Source organism: Strigops habroptila, chromosome 4 (assembly GCF_004027225.2).
Source record: "Strigops habroptila isolate Jane chromosome 4, bStrHab1.2.pri, whole genome shotgun sequence".
Lineage (NCBI taxonomy): Eukaryota > Metazoa > Chordata > Aves > Psittaciformes > Psittacidae > Strigops > Strigops habroptila.
In genome coordinates, this window is record NC_046358.1 from 57,818,583 (window position 1) to 57,835,927 (window position 17,345).

Genomic DNA, 17,345 nt, shown 5'->3' on the forward strand with positions numbered 1-17,345 from the left:
CTTTCCAGGGGAGCCTGCCCACCCAGCAGGGTCCAGAGCTCAGCTAGCTCCTCTGGCCCACCGCAGAACCCCTACTGCAACCCCATACTTTGCAACTCCACTGCAAACCTTGTTGCAGACCCCCTTTGCCCCGAGCGCTGCAGCCCCGTTGGGGACCCCGTCGCTCAGCACGGCGGACGCCCCTTCCCCGCTCCCCTCCCGCGGGCTCCCCTATGAGGTCAGCGCAGCGCGGAGGCCCCGCCCGCGGCCCCGCCCGCCCGCGGCCGCAGGGGGCGGCGGGCCGCGCTCCGCCCCGCGGCCGCCCCGCTCCCGCGTTCATTTCATTCCTCTCCTCATTCCGCGCATTCCTCGCATCGCTGGCGCCGCGCAGCCCGGCCGGGAGCCCGGCCCGCCCCGCCGCCGGCCGGGCAGCAACTCATCCTCCGAGGGCTCCGTCCGCCGGCCCGCGGCAACCTACCGCCGCGGTATAAATAGCTAAAGCGGCGGATTAAAAATAGGTGCGGGGCCATAAATAGCCGGGGCGGCCCGGGGGCGGCGGGCGAAGTTTGCCGTCGGAGCGCGGCGCGCTGGCGGTGCGCGGAGGGGGGCCGCGGCGCGGAGGTAAGAGGGGGCCGCGGGCGCGCACGCCGTGCCGTGTCGTGCCGGCCGCCGGCGCTTTGTGCGGCGGGGCGGGGGGTCGGTCCCGGCCGGGGTCGGCCCGGGGGGGGCCGGCGCCCCCGCAGGTGCCGGGGCAGGCGGGAGAGGGGCCGCGGTAAGGGGTAGAAGTTGTTTCCCGCGGAGTTTGTGCCGCTGCGGGGCCGCGGCCGGAGCTGCAACAGGCGGCTGCTGCCCGCCCCGCGCCGCGCCGCTCCGCTCCCCCTCGCCGCTGCTCGCACTTAGTTGCCTGAGTCACCGCTCTGCGGCCGGGCGCGCACACACACACACACACACACACACACAGACACACACACAGGCGCGCACACGCACACACAGATTCAAGCACGCACTGATCCTTGGCATTTTTCACATTTTTTTCCACGGGGAAGCAAGAAGTTGCGAGCAGCCCCGGGCTCGGCGCCGCCGCTCGCAGCCCTCAGGAGCCATCCCCCGGCGGTGCGGGCTGCCGAGCGGCCCGGCCTGGCGCGGAGCTCTGCTCGGTGCGCTGCCCCGAGGTCTGCTTTCCTTCCCCCCCTTCGTTTTCCTCTAAAAGATGAAAGAAGGAATATCCTTTTTCGCTGCTGCTTGTCCTTCTCCAGAGCTGCTGCCGCTGCCGCCGCTGCTGGTTAATTGCACATTCAAGTGGAAAATTTTCGGGAGTCAGCAGAAACACTGTATCCAAAAAAGACAAAGTCGCAGTTACACCACCACCGAGGAGACTGTCTCTGGAAAACTTCCTTTCGGTAGGAACTGCAGGGTTTGGGGGTTTTTTTAAATATTTATCCGTAACATTTTGGAGAGATCTATTCTACAGATGTCCCCAGTGCTGATGCGGAGGGCCGGTGGCAGCCTTTGTTCGCAGAAGGAGCGTTTTCAAAGGAAGTACACTTCTAAGGGGGAGGGAAAAAGTTATACAGTACGGCTTTTGTAACAGAATTAAAACAAAGCGGCCCCCTCCAAGCAGCTAAACAAAAACCACGAGGAGAAATAAAGCGAGAGAGGGGGAAAAAATATCTCAATTTTTACCAAGTAACAAAGTTTGCGCTCCTACCTCGGTTGAACGTAATCCTAGTAGTGATTTTTCTCCTCTTGAGATCTGTTTTAGGTTGAATGGTGTTACAATATAAAAATATTTATGAAACAATGAAATACCAGCCACCCACGTTTCTCTGGAGAGTTGTTAACTTATTAGAAACAAGTGCCTGCCTTTTGATAGGAAGAAATGAAAAGTGACCTCCAGAAGTGCTGCAAAGTTAGGGAGCAGTTCTGTTCTATGCTTGCTGAATGTAAATGGCTCCCAGTATTTTTTAACTGTTTGTTGCTGAGCACCATCTGGGAAAGAAAGGCCAAGAAACATCAGATTGCACTGGCCTTTTCTGACATAAAATAGTATATGTAAGAAATGTAAGCTGAAATGGCAGAGCCTAAGGGAAAGAAAGTACCTATACAGCTGTATTCCTGTCTAACAGAAGCATAATTGCTTTCCCTTAGTGCTGATAAAGTTTAAAAATGCAGTATTGCCAGTTAGCAGTTTTACAGCAGTATCTAACCTAGATAATGGCAAAGTTTGTGGCTGTATGAATAAAATACTGTTTTCTCTAGCTGAACGTTCTGTTTTTATGAAGTACATCTAATTTGGAAATCTCTGTGGGAATGCCTCTTGCAGGAAAATTCATGTAAATAACTAAGTGCTACCTGCAATTGAATATGAAAACAAAAATGATTATAATGACATTAGGACTTAATTTAAAATTATGTAGGATTCTTCTTCTAAACCTAGATTGGGAATGCATATCTGTAATGTATTTGTATTCTGTCTCTATAAATAGTTGGGGAATACCATTACAGGGATATTAGATTGTATTGATGGTAAGATGGTGCTATTAAAAATGACACAGACCTGTATAATAAATTACTTCTGGGGGCGGGAGGGAAGCTTGCATGTTTGTTTGTATGTGTATATATATATGTATATTTATACACACATATGCATACTTTATTTGAGAATAGAAATACAGGAATTAGTACAGTGGGTGTTCTTAAAACACAAAACTTCAGATTTTTATATTTGGGTCACATTTTGAAGTTGCAAGTTTTTTAGATCAACTTTTCGAAATTATTTTCATTCAGCGTAAACTTTTTTGGGTTGCATTTATTTTTCACCTTCATGGTAACACATGTCTTTTCATACTGCACTGGTTTTTAATTAGGTCATAAGGCATTTTCAATGCCAGTAGGGATAATTCTGCATTTTGTCTGCTGCAGGTTTTTATCAGCTAACCAAGTAGAAATTTTGGGTGCAAAAGATTTATTTCCATTTTTCCTCTTAGTAATCTATAAATACCTTTGGAAAGTACTTTATTGCTAAACGTGTTACGTGTATTTGAGCATCAATTTTACATATGCTGCTTTGGTGAAGTAAATATTATTAGCCTTTGCACCCAGGAGAGTGTAACAACAGCTCTTGAGTTCAAATTACAGTTTTATGTTCTGTACAGTTTCTTAGTGCTGAGTGGGGTGTACACGAGTGGTGAAGCAGAGGGAAAATTCTGATTTGAACGGAGTCCTAGTAAAGACGGCCTCCACTTAGAGGAGTCTTAATTAAACAGCTAAAAAAGAACAACAGAAACTTAATTATGAACTAGACCTGCCGCGAGTTTCCAGCTGAGAAATGATAGTGTATTGTGATGTATGGAGATGTGTGAGCATATGTGTAACATGTTTGGTATAATTTGTAACAAGTGTTTTGTTGTTGTTGTTGTTGCTGGACAGTGTAGTGGTTTTGGATATCGTTAAAGTGGTTTTTAGGCTTTGTTTGTCTATGCCTGAAAAAGTTAAGCTCAGTGAAGTCACATGCAGGGGAAAAAACTTCCTTCTTTGTTTTTAAGCTACCTTTGTAGATCATATTGTAAGCAAATTTTCAAGACATAGTACAGGCAAAAGGGTAATAATGATTTCTGGAACTACAGAGAAATTCTGGTGTTTTTCACTTAAAAAAAAGTGAAAGATAAAAATATGTAATTATATATTATGATATAGCTGTCAGTTTTCAATATATCAAGTAGGATCGTTACACTTGTTGGAACAATTTCCCTAGAAGTAACCTGATTTCATTGGAAAGTTCCTAAGACTGTTTCCAAAACACGAAGATTTTGTGTACAGTTCTGAATGTGTGTGTTTGGGAGAAGGTTACCTTCAAACATTATGTTTAGAATACATGGTTTCTGACTGTATATACACATGCATACGTCACTCTTTTTATTTGGTATTTCTTCTTGACATTAATATTAATGCTACATCCTTCCAGAGATGGTTTAAAAACTTTCTTCCTGAAATGATTCTATTCATTTAAGAAGAAAAGGTTTCCTAGATCCAATTCTTACTCAGGTTAAAGTGACTGGGATGACTCATAGGAATAAACATTTGCCGGATTAAATACTAAGATATTTACAGCATATGCTTTATGTACATGGTTAGTATGATATTCGGTGTCTGAAGAAGGACATGGGTGCTATTCTGTGTCTCTGATTAAAAAGAATATCAGATTTGACACACATGCTTTTTAAATTTTTTTGCATGGGGCTTATGTTCTGTTTTGCTTGTAACGTGTCTAAAACTTGCAGGCAGATTTCTGTCAAAAGTTGGTCACTAATTCCATTTGTGCACTTATTCATAGCATGTGCAAATATGAGGTTAGGGCTGACTTCTTAAAAATCTGGTCTAAATTCAGGTTAATTCCATCGACTTCATATGGCCTGTTGCTGTATTGCATTGGCTGTAATGAGGGTGCAAATCAGCCCTTTAAAAAGGATTTTGAAGTCCCCAGTTCATCAGAGACTTTTGCATGAGGGAGATAGTAGTTGCTTATTTCTGGGATTTGAGATTTAATTACTGCTTTGTCACCATGCTGCACTTACTTTGTCATTAATGCTTGCCTCAAGTAGGAATGTTTCATATTCCTAAACTACAGTAATTCACTCTTAAAAAAATAATACTTTAAGTGAGTGTCAACAAAATTTTAGAACCTGCAAGAGGTAAATCATCTCCCTGAAAGAAATGACTGTTAGAAGGTTTGTGGCAGTTTATGCAAATACTGTATAATTTAAATTGTATCCTGTGATATATGAATGCATTAATGGCATTATTTATTGTAAAACCAACCGACTCTAAGCCACACTGAAGACACATTTTTAGAAGAAAAATCTCTGCAATAAATTCCCACTTTATGACCGTATCTTGCTCTCTGTTCTTGCACAAAACTCCTTTTGACTTTTGCAAGTGGAATAAGGATGGAATAATATTTCCTGGAATAATTTTGTGTTTGGTTTTAATGATTGCTCATTTCCAAAACATAAGAGAGTGAAAAGTTGCAGACTTCAATCCTTTGAGGCACAAATCTGCTGCTTGGATTTGTCACATAAAATTCAGATAGGACTTTTCTAATTTAATAACCCTATTCTAATACCCCAAACATTTCTTGTTTTTCTGTGAAGTCCTGATCCCACTGTAGTCACTGTGAGTTTTATCTTGTTATTGGTAAAGCCAAAGTTTCTCTCTGCGTTGATGCAGATTCAGCAACTTTTATACTCTATCAGGTTATTAAAGTTCCACCAGAATTATATTAATTTTAAAATACAGGGATTGAAGGAGTAGAGGGAAGACAAAGAAGGCAACGAGCCTGGGTCAAATCTGGCTCCTAACAATTAATTGGAGATATCCTACACAGGAAGTCTATGAATGTCTCGGTATAACCCATCATGTGCTATATGCCCGTATTTGTTAGATGAATTTTTGTACATACGTCAAGAAGGCGATGAAAATCCGCAGAGTGTGTAAACGGTTTATAGATGCTTCTCTGGTTGGTGTAGGGCTGCAACCCCATTTCCTAGTCCCTCCAGCTTGTGCCTGGGTTCTTCAGAGGCAACCCATTTCAGTTTGGCTCCTGTCCAGTTGAAGGTATCACCTACAACTTTTTGTTCTTTGTCTGCTAGTCATTGTTTACTGGAACAACGTGATTATTCCCTTTGCATACTGGTGTACCTTTCCAAATGGCCTTCTTAGGTTTCTAGCCATTACTTGCTCTTCAGTAAACTTTCAAACCGGAGTTTGTCTGTGTGGCAGCAGAAGCACATAAGCACAAAACACAAGTTTATTTGCTAGCAGGTCAGAAGGTAGACTGTGAAATCTCAGTGTGCTGGAAGGGGGAAGGGAAGGAAAGTTTAGGATTATGTGTAAAACTATTAAAATGCTATTGACTGGGAATCTAAAACAATGACGAGTGCTGTTGTTTTTACAGATACATGAACTGAAAACTGCTGCTAATGATGGGAAATGTTAATTATGTGAGAACATATTGAACTTATATTCTCTGGCATGAACTTTTTTAAATGCATCAACTGTGCTGCCTTTTATGCACACAGCTTTCTAATTATCATAATTCAGTACAGCTCTGGCTTTTGGAAAGAGTTCAAGTGCAATCTCAACTTAACATGAAAGGAGTGTTTTTTGTTTTTGTTTTTGTTTTTTTTTTTTTTTTTAACTGAGAATGTTCAAGAACAATTTGAAAAGATAATCTAAAAATGCTACATAGTTAGCTGGGTATAAGTCAGACAATAAATATGTTCCCGTAACTGCCTGTCAAAGCAGAACAGATTATTAGAACAGAAAGTTATCTATTTTTCTTATTATGTCTTTCACACTACTACAGAACACAACTAAAAGCACATTTCCATAATTGAATACCACAGACCATACAATATATTGATTGATAGTAGGTTTTATTTTGTCAATTTTTGAAATGATTGAGTGGATTACTGTGTTGTTATAAAAAGATTTTTCCTCAAATGCTAAGTTAGTAACAAAGATTTCATTTTCTTAAATAAAGCAAAAAGACAACTTTGGGTTTTTTTTGTTGTGGGTTTTTTTTTTTTTGTTTGGTTTTTTTTTTTTTTTAAAGTATTAACTGATTGTGTCTGTAACATATTAAAGTCTTATCGCAAATCTTCCTTATCGGTCAGTATTCACACCTTGTCTTCATGAAGCTTGAGGTGGTTGTAAATATCAGGTTTTTCTAAAGCATTCAAAATTTTTCCTTTTTTTTTCCTTTTTTTTAATGAGGAAAAAATAAATTTCATTTATCTTTCACTCGAATTATCCTTTCACAGATTTTTATTTTTTTTGTATATTATCAAATGGTTAGTTTCTCCCCCCGCATTTTACCCAGCTTCTAGCTGAAAAAGAATGAGATTTTTTTTTTTTTCCATAGTTGTCTTTTCCTTTACTACAGTACATGCTACATTTCTAAAATGCAAAGAAAGCCCCAGTGAAACAAAATGACTTCATTTGAGCTGGCACTTAAGAGCAGAATTCACTTCCATAGTGCTGAAATAAAAGAAGCCAAGTGTTTTAAATAGCCACTCCCCTAGGCCAGAGTGTTTTTAGAAAAGCTCATTGTCTACATTTGAGCTGTAGCAGTATGCCTGCCACTGTTAAATCTCCTGATCCAGACAGCTCGATTTCTAAAGTTGACATCTGGTTTACTCTTTGTTCACCTGTTTAAAAAAAAAAAAGCATGCAAATAGGCGAGTGTGCCATTGCCCTAGAGCTCTGCAAAAAATAAAAATGCTCTTGACAGTTTGTCAAATAGTGCTTCCAGTCTAAGACTGCAGTAGCCTATTGTTATGCGAGCAACAGGCAACAGAAGTTGTGGCACCATATGGCTAGTATATGCTTCAGATAAGCTATCTGTTAATTTAGCTTATCAGTAGTGTTTTGATATGCTTCATGTTTGAATCACCAACCAGTATGGCCTTGGGTATTTTTGGTGCCAAATTATTCCTTAACATTATAGACATCACAGTTATTCCCTTGGTGGAATCTCTTGCCATTCATTCACCTCATGGTGCCGTGAACAATGGTTTTTATTTTTGAAATTAGCTGGCATGGTTGGTTTTTTTTACATGGTTGTCTTTCTGTTGGGAGATTATAATTCAGGAATGACATTTTGGTTTTGAGGGGAGAAAATGTCAGAACAGACTTTGGAAAGAAAGGTAAATTCATAGAGGTTTAGTGGATTAAAGCCTTTATTATGTGTATCTCAATTAAAACATATGCAGTGTTTGGAGACATTAATTAATGGGAGAACAGAAATTTTATTCGTATTTAATCTACCACCAGCAGGAGCACACACTTTTGTCCTAAAGCTGGTTTACAGTTTAAAATACAAGGCGAAACTCTGAACAGTTATGTTTTCCGCATCTGATTTTACCTTTCTTCTTTAAAAAAATTTACCTTTAAAATAAATTGTGTCCCAATATCTGCTCTCAGCTGATCTTTGAATATTATTTTATTTCTTCTTTCTCCACAATCAACTGAAAGCCTTGTAGAAGACTTGAAGATTCAATAGAACTTCCTTCATCTTTCCCCTACAGCCGCCTTTCTTGGGCTGTAATTATTTTGTTGCAGGAGAAGTCTCAAACCATAGATACAGTCTTCCATTCAAAGCCGAAGTGATATCTTTAGGGTTGGATCTGTCTCTGTTGCTCTCTGACCTTGCAGCACATTCCTCTGTGTCTTTTGCCCTAGAGGCTCTGTCTTGCTGTTCCTTACAGGGCACTGCATCTGTCTCCGATTGCCTGGGTCCTCCTTTTTCCTTGGGTATGCACTTACTTGCTCTTGGACAGTGCTTGATCAGGCTTGTTGTTTCTCATCTCTTGATATCCATCTTGCCAGGTCCTCCTTATCCTTTGTCTTCTGCTGCTCATGGATGTTGTCTTGCTGTTGGGTCCCTTTGCCCATCCCAGTCACCACACTGCTTCCACTTCTTTCTTGCCCTGTCTTTTGGAAAGAAAGGACTGCTTGTACTTGTGCAATGCCTTTCATGTCCAGGATCCTTAATGACCAATAAAAAGACCAGATTCTCTTTCAAAAAAATTTACAATCGTCTTTTAAATCTGTTTGCTGATGCCACTTTTATAGTAATGAAAGGAGGTCAAAGAGATGAGAATTTTTCTCCTGTCCCTTTGGAACAGAGTAATATGACAGTCTGGAACAGTGGCCATTCTCAAACACCCCACTGAAGTCCATCCAGATGAGCTGCATGGAAAAATGCACGAGCTGGCAGAGCACCTAAAGGCCAGCCAGGCGGGCATTGAAGTGACAGGTGATGCTTCCACCTTGCCCCTGCGCCCGAGTCAACATGGACACCTGCATCAAGAAAGAAAGGTTTTCCACCCTTGACTTGGCATCTAAGGCTGCTAACAGAGGCTTTTAGTTTCCCTGCAGGGACATGAAATGCTAGCATCTGTCCACTTAGAGCTGGTTTGGGGGTCACCTCAAATTTGAAATCTGCTTTAAATTCAGATTTAGACTTCAGGTCCTTGGTGTGGATCATGCAGTTGTGTGATAATAGCATTTTTTGTCTTCTGGCTCATTGCAGATTAGACCTGTGATCTCTCATTCTGGTGTGACTAGGAGGAAGGTGAGGGAAGAGGCTGGGAAAGGAGAAGTATTGAGACTTCCACTTCTCTGTGAGGCACATGTACATCTTCTCTATAAGTAATTCCTTATAGCTTAACTGTGAGATGCAATTTTTAGTCCCCTAATGTATCTAGTTATCACCATAATGAGTACGGTTGTCTTTGGACTGATGGGTCCATTAAAACATGACAAATCTATGTTTAGTACAGTAAGATGCATCTTTCATATGGTCTTGGGGTTTGTTTTTGGTTTTGTTTTGTTTTTTCTGGGGGGTGTGTGTGTGTTTGGTTAAACTTCAGGGCCTGTGAAGTTTTAGTTGGTTTGGTATCAGCTTGACTTGTGTTTCATTGGTTCCAGTCACTGTTTTGTGATAGAAAATCCATAGCTCCAAATAATGTGCATTTTGCTTTTTAAATTGACTGTTATTTATGCATAGTAACTTCTTGCTCTGCTTCTTGGCATATTTACTGTATGCTTACTGACCAGCTGGAGATAAGCAGTTGAAGGGGCACATTTGAAAGACAGTTTTAAAATATGCAGCTTCCTGTTCTAATTCGCTTTAGCTTCTAGCTTTAGTAATATTTTTTGTTGGTGAAACAATGATCCATCAATAACTGTATCTTCCAAAATCTCTAAAAACAATACAAATAAGTGGAAGGGGTAGTAGAATTATCACAGTTCTTGGTTGCTTGGAAAATTAACTAATATTTGGGCCTTTGAGATTTTGGAAACAAATTAAAGAGCCCTTTCTGAGGTAGCGGGCTGTTTTTAATGGTTCTTCTGTATTAAGGAAAGTACAGTATTGTAGGTTATTTATTTCTGGGCATGCAGTGCAGGGTGAAGAGCCTGCAATTCAGCTAGCAATGCTTCTGTGCCCTGAGGTAAACTCTATTTCACAAAGGGAATTTTGATTATGGTCTACTGCTCTGTAGCATAGTGGAGGCTTCAAGAGGCAAGTGGTAAATGCTACCAAAGAAAAGCTGGATTGGAGCCACTGACGTCATCTAAGTAAATCTGCTGTAGGACTATAGCCATAAAATGACTGCCAGCCACTGAGCGCACTTTGGCCTTTTCTTGTCAACTGTTTTAACTGCTGGGGTTTTTTTATTCCTTTCTTTCATTGTTTTTTTTTTTTTTTCTTTTCCTTCTTTCTCCAAGCAACATGCATTTTATTTTCTCTTTTTTGTGCTAGTTGTGCACATTGTGAAATATAGAAATGCTAACATCCCCCTCCCTCCCCACCACACTGTACATAGCGTGTGAGTAGCTGCAGCTTGCAGTTCAAAAATTAAAAAGTAAACCAGTACTTTTCCATACATGAGCCTAGCAGAATTAAGCTTCCACCACAAGCTACTTTTTAGGTGCAAGAGCCTTGGCAGTTCAAGTTACAGCATACTGATGAGATTTGTGTTGTGGGCAAAAAGCATTTTGATGCACTGGAGGGCATGCTTCCCTCTGGAAGAACTAAACACATAAAAATGGCTGGGTTTGAATTCTGAATGAGCACAAAATGCATGTGCTTGTGTTAAAATCCGGTGTTAGTTGTTGCTTTAAGATTGATCTCTGCAGCTCCAGTCACTCCTGAAACAAAACTTTCCTGTTGTTTCAAACACCCAAATCTATTGTTACCGTCTGTTCTTTTTTTAATGATACTTTTAATGTACAGCTAAAGAAATCATGTGCATTAACAATAGGATTCTCTAGGATTCATTCATTAATATGTACCAGTGGATATGTGTGTACTTAAGGGTGTACCTAAAAATGTAATTGATATCCCACCTGTCCTCCACTTGAATTTCAGCTGTATCAGGATTGCAACAGAAGTACTCAGGTTTTGACAGTGGATTTTGAATTCATTGTCAACATTGTCTTGAAATGAATTTCCAGGAAGTCTAACATACTATTTTTTTAAAACAGACTGCACCGTACAGCACATTTACAATTATTAGCCAGTGTGTCCCGTGACAATATTTGTTTACTTGATCTATGTACTTTTTTTACTTTGAAAATTAAGCATCACTGTTTTTGAAGTTTGAGTCTTATGATCAGAAATATATTAAAACCAGTATCTTATCCATGAATCATTAGATGAGTCAGTTCCTGAAACCACTACAAGCCTCACAGTTCTTGGCTACAACTGAAAGCAGGAAATCCAGGCTTCAATAACTTCCTTTCCCAGTACTGGCTATAGCAGCGTTAGTGGTTAGTATATGCTGCTTTTGTAAGCAATAGGAAGATGTATGTCTGAGGAACAAAGGCACTCAAGTCAATTTGCTGAAACTGTTTATAATTTGTGGTCTCGATTTGAATGTCAGGATATATTGCCATATACTACATTCTGTGCTGCAGTACATTTTCCAGCAGTGATATTCAGAATATGAAATAGAGGGAACACATTCGGGCACAATTCTTGGACAAAACCCACCTAATCAGTTTACCAGAAAACATGAAGATATTTTAGTGATAACATCCAAGTCCTGAAGAGGAATAGGAATGAAAACTGAACACATAGAACTAAAATTAAAGTGTTTATTTAGCAGTTACTTTGTTTTATGCTTGTGCAACAAACTATTTTTATTCTGCTTCAGTGCTCCAAAAGGGCTTGAAAAAAAACCAACCCAAACTTGGAACTTGTAAAATAAAAACACATGATTTGTTTTTCAGTCTCCTTTTTTGTAGTGAAAACTGTTTGCCTCCTCCTAATCAAGGACACATTGATTGTCTCTGTGTCAGTGGAGCATTGTTGGCTGCAGAATCTGTCTCTTTAAATGTGGAGTGCCTGTACACCATGACATCTGTTCAAGGGGATGCAGTATTTACCTTTTGGGGCTAACTGGGGCAAATTCAGGTTTGGTACAATGTTGACCTTAATGTCTTTATGCCTGGAAAGTATTCAACCCTTTATATTTTACTTAAATATTATGAAAGATAGTTTGGTATCTTGCACTTATTGTTTGGTTAATTTAAGTCTCTAATTAATTAGCAACACATAAAAGCCAAACCTGCCTTCTTTAATTATTCTTTTTGTTCTTCCCTCCAAAAAATCATTTGTTCATAACTAACTGGGAAGAACACGAGTACTGAGAGCAATAAATCAGTGAGATACTGGGTTAAAAAGCCACCTTTGACAGCATTGGGTAAACTGTATATGCAGTATTGATTAAAAACGAATACAAAGCTCTTAATTTAAACAGGCAAAATGGCGATTGCACATTAGGCAACAACATCTTTTGTACTGGATAATATGTGAATTGCTTTAATAAAGCAAGCTACAAGTTGGATTCTTTCTTAGTTGGTGCAGTTCAGTGTTAGTAAATTGACTGCGGTGTACTGGCCATTTACAGAGTTTTGGAGCCAAATGGCTGACACATGTTATCCCATACTGGTGTTCGGTGTGGTGCTGCTCGAGCCTTGTGTTTGTCAGGCAATACAGAGGAGGATTGGGTGGGGGAAAAGGGAGGGAATGCAGACCACCTTGAAGGCAGCTAGGTGGTGAGATCCTTTGCATGTGGACACCCATATTCATAACAGACTTTTCCCACCTCCTCTCTCTGTCTGTGTAACTCCATGCCCATGGAAAAGACCCAGAGAGAGCCAATCCCTTGCTCAGACAAGGACATTGGAGCTTTTAAAGGACTATTTGAGTTATGGGAGATGTTGTCCTTGAGGGAGGGAGAGGAAGAGACTCTTCTAATTGACACATTTGCATCAGCACGGTTTTCATGGGCACTGTTCTGATGCCTGTGCCAACTGCTTTTTTCCCCCACGGTAGGGCTGTTAGCATCCATTCAGGGACAGGCCACTGGGTGTGTTTTGTCATAATGGAAATGTGCCTGAGGTGGGTTGCTGGGACTTTTGGCATGGCAGCGAGCACCCAAGCAACCTGCTTTGTAGATTGGGGAGGGATTGAGATTTGTCTTAAAATATTCAGTGGGATGCTTATTGAACCATGAAGGTGCAGATAGCGTTAAAAAAAGAAAAAGTAAAGAGAGCAACTGCAATTCTCACAGCACCAACTCCTCTGGTACAGGAAGTTTGTAGAGATGTCGGGTTTTGATACCAAATTTCTCTAAGTACCTGCTGCTCTGCTTCTGGAGGCAAGTCTATATCACGTGAGGGAGCTCAGAACAGAGTCAAGCAGAGATCTGTGCCATCAAGCTTGTGCAGTGCAGAGCATCATGTGAGCAGAGTGGCTTGGGCTTAGCAGAGTATAGCTATATAAACAGCTAGACTGTTTTGTAGGCAAGCTGGCTTGTCTCAGTCTTCATTCTCTGTCACATTTAACTAAAAGGAGCGGCCTTTGAAAGAAGGGCTAGATGCTTACATCCAGGAAGGAGGCTCCTGGCGAGGCATGCATCATTTCTTCTTTCTCTTGGCTAGTTTAAGTGGTGCTTTATGCAGATGCTGTGCTGAGCACCAGCTGTTTGTAGAAGAAACCTCACTCAGGTGTGTCCCCTCTGCTATGGGAGCCAGATGCTGATGCTTTAGGGGTTTCAGTGTTCAGCATCACACCACCTATTGTGGATTTAACTCACTGCATTATAATTAACTTCTTGTAATAACAATAATTATAATAATTTACTTACTGAAATAACAAGGATGTTCTCCATGCTGCTTCTGCATGCTGCTTTTGGGGCAGAAATCTTTCTTCTTGTTTTCTGTTTAAGGGAAAACTTAAGCACTTTAGCAGTGGAAAACAGCAGTGAATTTTCACAGGATCAAAGTGTATGTAAAAGGCATTGTTCGTGTTTATGACCATATGAAGTGCAATTTTCTGTTAATTAACGTTAAACAACTGATTGTTTAAGAACAAAGGAAAAAACCTTCAAGTGGAATAAGCATCTAAAAGTTTAGAAGCCAGTTGTAGTTGTGCTTGATTTCATTTGTTTCACTTGCAAAGAAATGTAAATGATTTAATATTGTTTTTCTAGTTGAACAGTCCTGAATATGGGAATTGTAATGCATAAGATCTGGAGATACATTTTGATCAAGTTCATACACTTTAAATGTGTATGAACTGAACATCTTTGTGTTACTATCGATCAGAGAGATGTCCTGTTGCTCTAATGTGGATTTTGGTTTGGGATTAGAGGCCTGGGGCTTTGAATTGCTTGCTGTCTGTAGACCAAGTCATCAGTGGCTAGTGATTGATTCATTAATTAAAATCAATTTAAATGGATTTGTAAGCCTCATGTAACAGATTATCTTATTAACAGCATGAGAAAGGCACTGTGATCTGCAAGGAATGTGTCACTAGACAAAATATAGCATGATTTCTATGGGAGAATTTAATGAATTGCTGTTGCTGTAAGTGATCTATGCAAATGAAAGAGCCTTGCTTAAATCCTACATTAAACAGACTCTTCCTGTTGAACATGTTTTTTTATTTTATTTTTTTTTTTGTGAGCCTCCTCCAAAAGACCTGACTTAAATCTTGTTGTGTGTGTGCATGCATGTGCGTGTGTTTGTGTACGTATTCATGGTCACAGAGACACGTTAAGTATTGTCGAGTTTCTGACGTATTCTAATCTTGGAGATTCTTAATTTTTTCTGCAACATCTCCTTTACCCCATCTAAAAATATCTGGAACAAGAAAAATAATTTTATAATTACTGAGAACAAAATGACAGAAAGAACATCTAATGCTGTTTAATCCACGCTCCGCCTGCTCAGCAGTACTGTCTGGAGGAGACGCTTTGGACAGCTGGAGGGGCCACGCGGGCAGAGGGGAGTTCTGGCAGAAGTGAAAGTGTTGAAGAGATGGCAATAAAAGCTTTCCTGGCTGGGAGAGGCGAGGCTCGCCTGTCATCTTTGCATTCATTTTGTGACTTCTTTTTACATCAGAATGTACAGCGAGTCATTCCAGGCATCTATGTATATTATTAAGCTCTGTGATCAGGCCTCAACAAAGTCAATGGGAATTTTGAATTTAGTTTCCAGCAGAGCAGGGCTGTTACCTCCAAATCATTGCCTTGCCTACAACTTTTCAGGAACCTCAATAATGTGTGTACTCTCTATTCTGATTTGCAACCCATGCTTCCACAGGAAATGAGATTTTAAATTTTGCATGCTACGTTGTAACATCACTTTACATATTTCTTCCCTAGTTTGTGTTCTTTGTCCATTTGTGATTAGGGAGCAAAGTGAATTATAAGATCCCTTTTTTGTTACAGTGAAGCTAGTTTCACTTCATGTTTCCTCTGCTGCATTGTAGAAATAGAAAAATCTATGAAAACAGGCAATAGTAAATGGTTGATATCAACTGAAAAATTTTAGCAATATTAAAAAAACACCACAAACCAAACCCACTACTACCATACAGCTCTGAATTTCCTCAGAGATATTATCCATTCAACGTGTAGGCAATTCTTCACAGCAGAGCATTGTTGATGAGTTTTGTTTGTTAGATAATCTTAACGTCATTGGCAGTATAGGTTACAAATCTTTAACCAAAAACGTTTGAAAATGGATTGACTTGGTAAACCCAATTGTAATGGGATTTTGGTGAAATTAAATGCATTGCCTGAGACATGTGGAATTTGCTATGGCAAAAAGCTTTTTCATTGCTTGTAGAACGTTGAAAAAGATGTATGGGAGATACAACGTTTTAAAGTAAGTGTAATACCTTACTCATTTGATTTGCAAGAAAGCTTGGTAGTGACCTCCAGTTTACTTTATAGTTATCTCTTGATAGTCTTTGTGTTTGGGTGATTGGTGGATGGGTGATTCACCTCAGCATGCATGTGGGTATGTTGCCAGCCCGCTGCCTACTAATGGCTCCAAGTAAGAAATTTGGAGGACGATTCACAAGAGCACAAGGACAGTGCAAACTACCAAAACAGCAGTTCTTGGAGCTCCTCGGTGCACACGTACACCTTCCAAAAAGCCCATGCTACCTATTGCATCAGTCCCTTCTCTGAGCCTGCAGCTGGTGCAGATGTGTTAGTGTGGAGGTTTGTGGCTCTGTCCTGCTGGGTCACTTGAGTCTGAGAACTTGGAAGCTAGCGTTAAAATCCTGGGCGTGACAAGTTATTTCATTCTGGACGTAGCCTGTGAATCCAAGGAGAAAGTCTTCTTGCCCTGACTTACATTAGCTCTTATTAACATGCCAATTTGAAATCAAAGTAGTCAGGCAATAATTATTTAGTGAACCCTTTGGTTTGGAAAGGAGCATGGAGACTCTTGTGCATGGAAGAAATGTGCTCAGTGGTAGCATTTTCTTAGAAATGAGAGAAGAAAATAAAGCAGATGTGCTAATTTTGGCTGGGATAGAGTTAATTTTCTTCATAGTAGCTGGCATGGGCTATGTTTTGGATTTGCCAGCTGGGGTTAAACCACGACAGCAGGACATAAGCTGGATGTAGCTGCCTCAAAGTGGCAAACTTGCAGAGGTAGAAAACAATAGGCCATGACTGCTAGTCCTCTCTTCTAGTACTGAATAGCATATGGAAGTGTAGTCCTTTCTTTCAGCTGCTTCATCTTACACATTCAGTTCCTCAGTTGTAGAACCACATTTTCAATTAATTGACTTTCTTCAGTTTATTTCTACCATAGGGTTCTGGCTGAAAGGAAAAGGACATTGGTGAATAGCTTGTAAATAGCATACTGCGTAACCCTGCCATTATGACTTCAGGGAATATTTTCCATTCCACATTTGTCTATAATGTGAATCTTAGTAACATTTGTCTTGTATTAAGGCTGCAAAGTTTTTTTTGTATATATGTTGCAAACCTTGTGAAATGTTTTTTTTATTCTTGCAGATTATAAATAGTTCAGTTGGCTCAACTGTCCCTTTTGTAAGCACATGATTTTTTTTATAATAAGACATAGTTATGGGGCAGTGTTGTACGAAATGCAATTGAGTTGTAGAGTAATAAGATTTCCATGGTGTTCTATGAAGGTCAGTGGTATGCAATTAATTGCTGGACTGATGACGGGTGCTGGGTAGGAAGTGTTGCTGCCCAGACACTAAATATAGTAATTAAGCTCAGGGGTTAGTATTAAAAGCATGGAAGATACATGACTCTCTCATTAACACAGAATTTGTGCTGATATTTGTTTTAACAATACTACGGTAGATGTAGGATCATGCCTTAATGGTATGCTTGCGATTTATAGTTTGCATCTTCAAAGAAAGTGTCTGTTCTGAAGCTTGGAGTATGAGGTCCAAATTAAGAGGATTGGGTACTTAATTTGTTGCTAAATATTTGGTGCTTGGTGAGCCAGTCTTA

The 17,345-nt window shown here is 40.3% G+C and overlaps 1 protein-coding gene and 1 long non-coding RNA gene across 10 annotated transcripts in view; one reads left to right on the top strand and one right to left on the bottom strand.

Annotated features, from left to right (window-relative positions):
* The first annotated feature begins 239 nt into the window (after window positions 1-239).
* Window positions 240-17,345, top strand: part of TEAD1 (TEA domain transcription factor 1) — a 159,745-nt gene continuing 142,639 nt past the window's right edge. For 6 of the 8 annotated variants that reach the window (XM_030483228.1, XM_030483230.1, XM_030483232.1 and 3 more), the window contains exons 1-2: window positions 240-600; window positions 1,236-1,379. The gene's annotated coding sequence lies outside the window, so the exon portion shown is untranslated. Of the gene's footprint in view, window positions 601-1,235; window positions 1,380-17,345 lie in introns of those variants that run through there. The other 2 variants (XM_030483229.1, XM_030483235.1) reach the window with 2 other exon arrangements.
* Window positions 990-1,924, bottom strand: LOC115606777. 2 transcript variants are annotated; one of them, XR_003990998.1, is made up of 2 exons: window positions 1,688-1,924; window positions 990-1,308 (listed from the first exon to the last, which is right to left on the bottom strand). It is a non-coding gene; the product is annotated as an uncharacterized LOC115606777 (long non-coding RNA). The 2 variants fall into 2 exon arrangements; XR_003990999.1 differs by lacking the exon at window positions 1,688-1,924 and adding an exon at window positions 1,427-1,513.